Source organism: Xyrauchen texanus, chromosome 34, assembly GCF_025860055.1.
Source record: "Xyrauchen texanus isolate HMW12.3.18 chromosome 34, RBS_HiC_50CHRs, whole genome shotgun sequence".
Classification (NCBI taxonomy): Eukaryota; Metazoa; Chordata; class Actinopteri; order Cypriniformes; family Catostomidae; genus Xyrauchen; species Xyrauchen texanus.
In genome coordinates, this window is record NC_068309.1 from 12920344 (window position 1) to 12928159 (window position 7816).

General features: G+C 37.6%; 1 long non-coding RNA gene across 1 annotated transcript; it reads right to left on the reverse strand.

Annotated features, from left to right (window-relative positions):
• Window positions 1-3864: 3864 nt before the first annotated feature.
• Window positions 3865-7810, reverse strand: LOC127627824 (uncharacterized). The gene is made up of 2 exons (XR_007968571.1): window positions 6601-7810; window positions 3865-4575 (listed from the first exon to the last, which is right to left on the reverse strand). It is a non-coding gene; the product is annotated as an uncharacterized LOC127627824 (long non-coding RNA).
• Between the last annotated feature and the right edge of the window lie 6 nt (window positions 7811-7816).

The following is a 7816-nucleotide window of genomic DNA, read 5'->3' on the forward strand; positions in this document are numbered from 1 at the left end:
AGCAGTCCTCAAGGGGGCGGGGTGGCTAAATCCCCCTCACTTGTCTACAGTCCCAACTTGGGATCTAACTTTGGTCCTAAAAAGTGCTCGCGGGGCCTCCCTTTGAGCCTCTAGACAATGTTGAATTGTGTGTGCTTTCTCTTAAGACCGCATTACTGCTGGCTTTGGCCTCAGTAAAACAGGCTGGTTATTTGCAAGCACTGTCTGTAGACAATTCATGTCTGGAGTTTGTCCGGGTCTTTCAAAAACCACTGTCAAACCCAGAAAAGTCTATGTGTCTAAGGTTCTAACCACACCCTTGTACAGTGGTTCACCTTCAAGACTTTTTCCCTCATCCATTATATTAGGATGAGGAACAGTCCTTGCATTCCTTGCATTTGTCATGCCCATTGCAAGCGCTACACACATACATTGAGTGCACCTGCCAATTCAGACATTCAGACCAGCTCTTTGTGTGCTACGGAGGACACACAAAAGGAATGTCCTTCTCCAAGCTAAAACTTTCTTATTGGATCGTTGGTGCGATCGCCCTGGCATACGAGTCGGAGGGTGCGAATTGACCAACTGGTGTTTAAGGACACTCAACTAGAGGCGTGGCCTCTTCATGGGAATGGACTAATGGTGTGTCCTTACAAGACGTTTACAAGATGTTTTGCAGCAGAATGGTCTACTCAAAACACATTCGCAAGGTTTTACAACCTAAACTTAATGTCTCTATCATAGCAAGTCATCTCTGTCTAGAGTGTTTGCTATTTCATTGGCCAAATATGTACTTTTTAAGTAGGGCTCCCAGACTTTTTACACAACTGCCTGCATTTAGACCGTTGTATTTCCCAAAAGTCACAGGCACTTCTATTACAAATAAACTTCCTTCCCGACTGGGTTTGTGAAGGGTTTAATTCATACTATATAACTATAGTTCATACAGTATATCCATTCTGAGTGTTCCCCTCCTGGTCCACCATGAGGGTCATTCACTTGTGGTCACAGGACTGCGGCATCATGTTTCCTCTCTGGAAGGTTATGTCGTGTAGTGTGGCGTGATGGGTCAGCTTAGTTTGTGATGCAATTGTGTAGTGAGACGTATGGGAACTTCTCGATTACGTATGTAATCTTGGTTTCCTGAGACAGCAGGAAAGAGACATTGTGTAAGCTGGCCGCACTACAAATTCAGAGTTCGTTGAGGTGCGAGTGATGTGCTCTTGTCCCTCAGTCAGAGAATTCTGAGGAATTGTGTTTGCGTGCCTGCTTTTATACTGGACAGCTCCATAGCCAATTTTAGAATTGCCATTATTGTAGAAAGGTTTCAACTAGATTGAATAGAAGGACACTCCCCATAGCATCAGCTTCCTAACGAAATGTCTTGTTCCCTTCATCTCCAGGAACCGAGGTTACATATGTAACCAAGACCATTTTTAGAAGAGACATAGACCATAAATTTGCAAAGCACCAAAAACAAAAGAAGAAGAATATGAAAGTGAGGCTGCATTCCATTCAGAAGGGATCAACCCTATGCACCATTCCCTTCAAGGACTTTAACATTCACTGTGAGAGCTTTGGAAGGCTGAATGGTGTGGGGTTCAAAAATTATTTTTATTCAGAACTCACCTTATAAGTAATTTTTTTTAAGGTTACTAATATGACTAGAGTCTTCATCTCATGTGAATGTTGATGATTTGATACAGTACATATGTTTTTAAAATTACTATTAATTTCTTTAGGAGCACGTTTTTTTAAATTAGGAAATAATGACTGAGTGCACCTTTCAATACCGATCTGTTTCTGAGTCTTATGGCTTTCTTTTATGTTGCCTTTATGTCCTTTTGGGGCTTCAGAATTCTGGCACCTATTCACTTGCATTATGAGGAAATACAGAGCTGAAAAGTTCTTCTAAACATCTTTGTTTGTGCTCAGCAGAAGAAAGAAAGATGTACACATTTGTGATAGCATTAGGGTAAGGAAATGTGGAGAAGATTTTCATTTTTGGATGAACTATCCGTTTAAGATTGGGTTAAAGTTTATTTAACCCAATCTGGGGATGCCTCTCATTTCCTAAATCATGCATCCTCGTTTCCTCACTCCTCTGTCCTTCAGCCCAACCGATCAAAGTCCACCATGATGAAGGACGTATCAATTCTCTAAACGCACTATGAAGATTGAGGATCAAGGAAGCTTCCCCGAGGATGCATGAGTGAGGAAACAAAGGAGTATCCTATACGCAAGACATTTTGTTCGCAGCACCTGATGCATGTATCAACTCACCCCCCCCCCCCCCTCAAATCTGACACAACAGTTTTAATTCATGTATCACCTTTGCAGTTTATATAACCCATAACTGACACATACTGTTTTGTTGGGTCAGGCTAGTGGTGTAGAAATGACGCACTTTGCCCAATTAACTGGTAGTCAACCAACCCAGCAAGGTTCCATTAAAATTGAAGATCACAGCAAACCTAATCTTTATGGTGGAGACACTTTTGAGGTCACAAATGAAGACCTTCAAGATGGTGAAATGTAAATAAAGAGATTACTGAAGGACTTACGAATAGGCTACATGAGCAATGAGAAATGTCCCTTAGGTCGCATTCTGGGAAAAGCAGTTGTACAGTATGTGAATCTGTATGAATTCACTTCAATCCACTTACCTTGGAAGTGAAAAGACTGTAAGCCTGCCATTTAGCAAAGAAAAGCACAGACTAAGACACAGTTGTTGTATTTTTTTTTACATGTATGTGGTGGCTTTATAGAATTTTAGAATAAAATATTACAAAACAATAAACTGAATATGGGAACTTAAGTTTATTGGTTACACTACACAATAAGGTTGTATACATTTACATAAACCTTCTATAACCAATTCTTTTACAGCATTTATTAATCTTGCTTAATTTCAACATATATTTGCTGATACATTTTTTAAATTATAAGTTCTATGTTAACATTACTTAATGCATTATGAACTAGCTTAAACTAACAATGAACAATTGGATTTCCTTTTACAAATATGAATAAATGCTGTTACAAATCGCTGTTCATTTTTAGTTCTTGATACCTAATGCACTTAATAATGTTAACACATACATCTTTATGGTAAAGCGTTAATCCTGCAGGATTTAATGATTCTTGTTTAATCCAATTAGACATTAGTTCCAAAATGTAATATCAATTCCATGATCATTTCTTTAGCATTTTTGACAATAAGGAACAGGGGCCAGATTTTCTAAATATTCTTCAGAACAAAAGTCTTCTTAACTACTATTTTCTTCTTCTTTTATAACTGCAGGGGAAAAAAAGTTAATAATATTTTGCATTCCCAGTTTCTATTTTAAGTGTTTGTCCTCTTTTTAAAACAGAACCAGGCACATTGTTCCCAAGTTTTTCACATCGCGACTGACATAATTTCTTTCTGAAACAACCCATTTGATACTTTATTTGCCTTCAGTTCATTATTGAAGAGACACTCTATAATCATTGTGCATGGCGTAACGGTCTTACCTTGGCATCCACTCTATCACCAACTGTGACCAAACATTAAAGAAACTGCAGTATACATGCAGAAATGCACTTTCACTGACCACATCTCTTGTAAGCTGACCATTTTATGCCACATGTTCTTTGAAGTATGCTGATCAAGAGTGGAGATCTTTCTGGTACAAATTCATCAAGAGAGCAATCACACTTCTAAGAATGATTGTAATCGCATGTTGAAGTGCTTAAGAAGCTGGCATGAGAAACAAAGGCAGCACTGCTTAATTGGAAGAAAGTGTTTATTTTGCTTCATATACATGAATTAACTTCAAGCACAGCCAAGTGCTTCATCATGTCAAATTTTAAAATGTATCTGTGTTCAAAACACGAGATGTGTTTACCAGAAGCAAAATGTAAAAGAGCTATTTGAGCAACACATTTGAAAAAAAAAAAATAATATAAAAACAACATTTCACATGTCAATCTACATCACAGTATACATTTCAAGACAGGTGATTTAAAGTGGATCACAAAATAATAAACAGAACCAGCATATGTATTCCTCTAAAACAAAATATCAGGTTACATACATTTCAACAGTGAAAAGTCTAGAATAAAATTTGCTGCATTTTCCCTCAAATTATTATTTTTGTGTGAAAGTGTACACACTATTTGGGTCTGGTATTCCCACTTAAAACACCACAGCTGAAAATACACCATACATAATTACATACAGAAGCTTCAGCTATGGTCTTTCTCTGAACAAGATGCTAATTTTATGCAAAATGTGGCTTTTTCAAGCAAAGGAATCCCAATGGAGAGACTATAAAGCCATTAAAACAACTTTATTATTTACAGTGAAAACTTTCCATTTTAAATTCTTCAGGAATCTCAATCACAAGAACAAAGGAGTGCAACTTGAGCGAGTTTAGTATGCATTGTTCAATGTAGAATTTCAGTTGGAAGTGAGCTGAGAAGAGGAGCTGCTACTGCCAGAACTCTTGGCACTCTTCTGCCCCCTGGTGGCGCTGACCTGCCGTGGCACCCGCTGGCTGGAACCATCTCTAGCAGTCTTCTCCCCTTGCCCTGAACTTGTTTTACTGCGTACTGAATTAAAAATACACGCAAGAAAGAAACGCATGTGAACATAATAAATAATACACCTAAATATATCATGAGAATATAGGCAGGCCTAGACAGAATCTGCTTTTTTTTTTCGTCTTTTTTTTGCATTTTTGTTTACATTGATTTTGGGGTACAATTAGATTTACAAAAAAATTATGACAAAATACTACACTCTTACTGTGCGATTCTTACGAAATAATCTCTCACCTGTAAAGTAATTGTCCTGGCCATATTTAACTCTGAATTGATATGAAAAGAAATACGGAATTATATTTTGGGTCAAGAAAATTAAGCCTACATTTAGGACCATTAAATATTTTTGCATTGTGACATTGTTTAAGGACACTTAATGTAAGCATATTTTACCTTCCAATTCTCAGTATCACAATGCTTCCAAACATTAAGCTTTTACAATTCCTTCCATTGTTTTCAATGTTGATTCTCAATACCGTAACACAGTCCTTTTGTAACTAGCCTATATTACAGTAAAAAAAGTTGCAGTTGTATAATGACTTTCTCAATTAAAACCAGTGAAAATGAAAGGCAGTGCCAAGGGAGTACTAATATGATTTTTAAATATTATATAATTTAAATAATCTTTTTTTATGTTGCTGTAATTATTATACAATAATAAAGAATTGGAGGGTTAACTGTGCGCAACTGTCATGAAAATGTCACACTTTAAAACTTCTTAAAGGAATAGTTGACCCAAAAGTGAAAATTCTCTAATTTACTCACCCTAATGCCATATTTTTTCCAGCTGAACAAAGATTTTTAGAATAATATTTCAGCTCTGTTGGTCCTTACAATGCAAGTGAATGGTGATCAGGCTTTTGAAGCTGCTAAAATCACATATAGGCAGCATAAAAGTAATCCACAAAACTCCAGTGGTTAAATCCATGTCTTAAGAAGCTCTATGATGGCGTGGGGTGAGAGACAGATCAATATTTAAGTCCTTTTTAACCATAAATCTCCACTTTCAAAATGTGAAAGAATGCAAAAGTCTGTTTCTTACCCACACCCATCATATCGCCTCTGAAGACATAGCCCCTTAAAGCATATGGATTACTTTTATTCCTTTGTTTGAATTTTGGAGCTTCAAATGTCTGTTCATCGTTCACTTGCATTGTAAGGACCAACAGAGCTGAAATATTCTTCTAAAAATCTTTATATGTGTTCTGCAGAAGAAAGTCAGTCATACACATCAGGGATGGCATGAGGGTGAGTAAATGATGAGACAATTTAAATTTTTGGGTGAACTATCCCTTTAATGGCCCTAAAAATATGCTTTATTTTCTACATGCAAAACATAATTTCTGAAATGTTTCTTTTTATTTTTGGAATAAAATATGAGCAGGAAATTTTCGTGATGGGCGTTCAAATTCTGTGGAAATCAGCACAGCATTTTGAAGACTTCTGGGTGTACAGATTCCATGTGGGCCTGGGTAGTTGGTATAAGTACTTTAGTGACTTTTAAAATAAGCCCCATTTCCCCAAGGAAACCAGTTGTATAGTACATAGTTACACAGTAATTAGTGATGGCAGAGTGAGCAGAAACCAACTGTTTCAAGCTTATGATGTTGACATGTCTGCAATCGAAGTTTAAACGAAAAGCATGCAAGTTTGCAGGAAGCTGGTTCACTAGTGCATTACAGCGTCACATTCGACGAACACCATTTACAGACACTCATTTACCATGAAAGCAGGACTCTATTGCTGGATGAGTCAGAGTCCACGAGACATATGAAGTGAGCAGATCTGGGGAATTGAACCCCAAAGTTAGGAGCATTGAGCCCGCAAATGACAGACACAATCAGCGGCGCATGAGGATGAGAAATGAAGTGCTATGAAACTGAGGCAGGAATTAGTTATAAGAAGTTCATTATGTCAGCGTGAGAAATGTTAAATAGTACATCATGGATGTGAAAAGAAGACCTTGAACTTGGTAGCGTCAGTATTAAAAAAGGATGAAGGACCCAAGCTAAAAGAGAGAGAATGTGGAAAAACCTTGAGCGCTTGTATCACCCGAGCTGTAGACCACTATCTTAGCCCCTCCCCTTGGTGGGCGGGATGCAGAGGCAGAGGGAGGGGCTGCAGTTTTAGTGCTCTTTGCAGAGACCACACACTCCTCTTCTATAGGAAGTCACACAAAGATTAGAAATACAATGGCACAAACAGCAGAGGAAACATGGAAAGGGTAATCTGAGGAAAGAATCTGAGAGGTTTATGTGTAACAAGACCAAAAACAAAGTATTACCTGTTAAAAACAAACTATTAAGCTCAAAGTATACTTCGGTCTGCCTACAGTCGAACGCTAGCCTTTCAAACTACACTTCATTTGTCTATGTGTGCATACACGCTATGACTGCTATGAGAGACTTGACTATTTATGAGTCTTTCTTTAGACTCGAGTAATACAAATGCAGGCATCTCCAGACCTCCTCAAACACACATTCTTGACGTGGACATCCACTGTTGTTTTTACAGCCATCTCCTGATGTTTAGCAGCCATTACATCTTCTAGTGCTTCTTCGTGACAGCAAAAGCTCAACTGTGAGTGTTGCCACCTTGTGGACCCACTAATTTGTCTTTATTACAGTCCACATAATCAAATATCCACCAATAGTTCTGTCTATGGATGAGCGCCAGTTTTTATAAATAAATTAAAGGGTTAACTAACCCAAAATCAAATATTCTCTCATAATTTTCTCACCCCCCACAGCATCTAAGATGTGAATAACTTTCTTTCTTCTGCTGAACGCCGTACATCTTGCAGCAATCTCCTTGCCGATCGTGATTTCAAGCTCGGAGGTTGAAATCATGATCGTGTCTAGAGACTGCAATGACAAGATGTACAGTGAAAAGAGAATTATATTTTGATCCTTTTTCACCCAAAACCAACTGAAGACATTAATAAAACCACTTGAGTCATATTGATTACATTTATGCTAACTTTATCTCGTTTTTGGAGCTTCAAAGGCCTGATCACCATTCACTTTCATTTTATGGACCTACTGAGGAGAAATACTCTTCTACAAATGTTTGTGTTCAGCAGAAAAAAGAAAATCATTCACATCTGGGACTTCATTAGTAAATGAAGAGAGAATTTTTATTTTTGGGTGAACGATCCCTTTAAAATAACTTCGATGCACTTGGCAGAAAACATCAACCGTTTAAATAGTTTCTTTGGCTCAATGCAGAACTTCACAGTGTTTGTCATCTT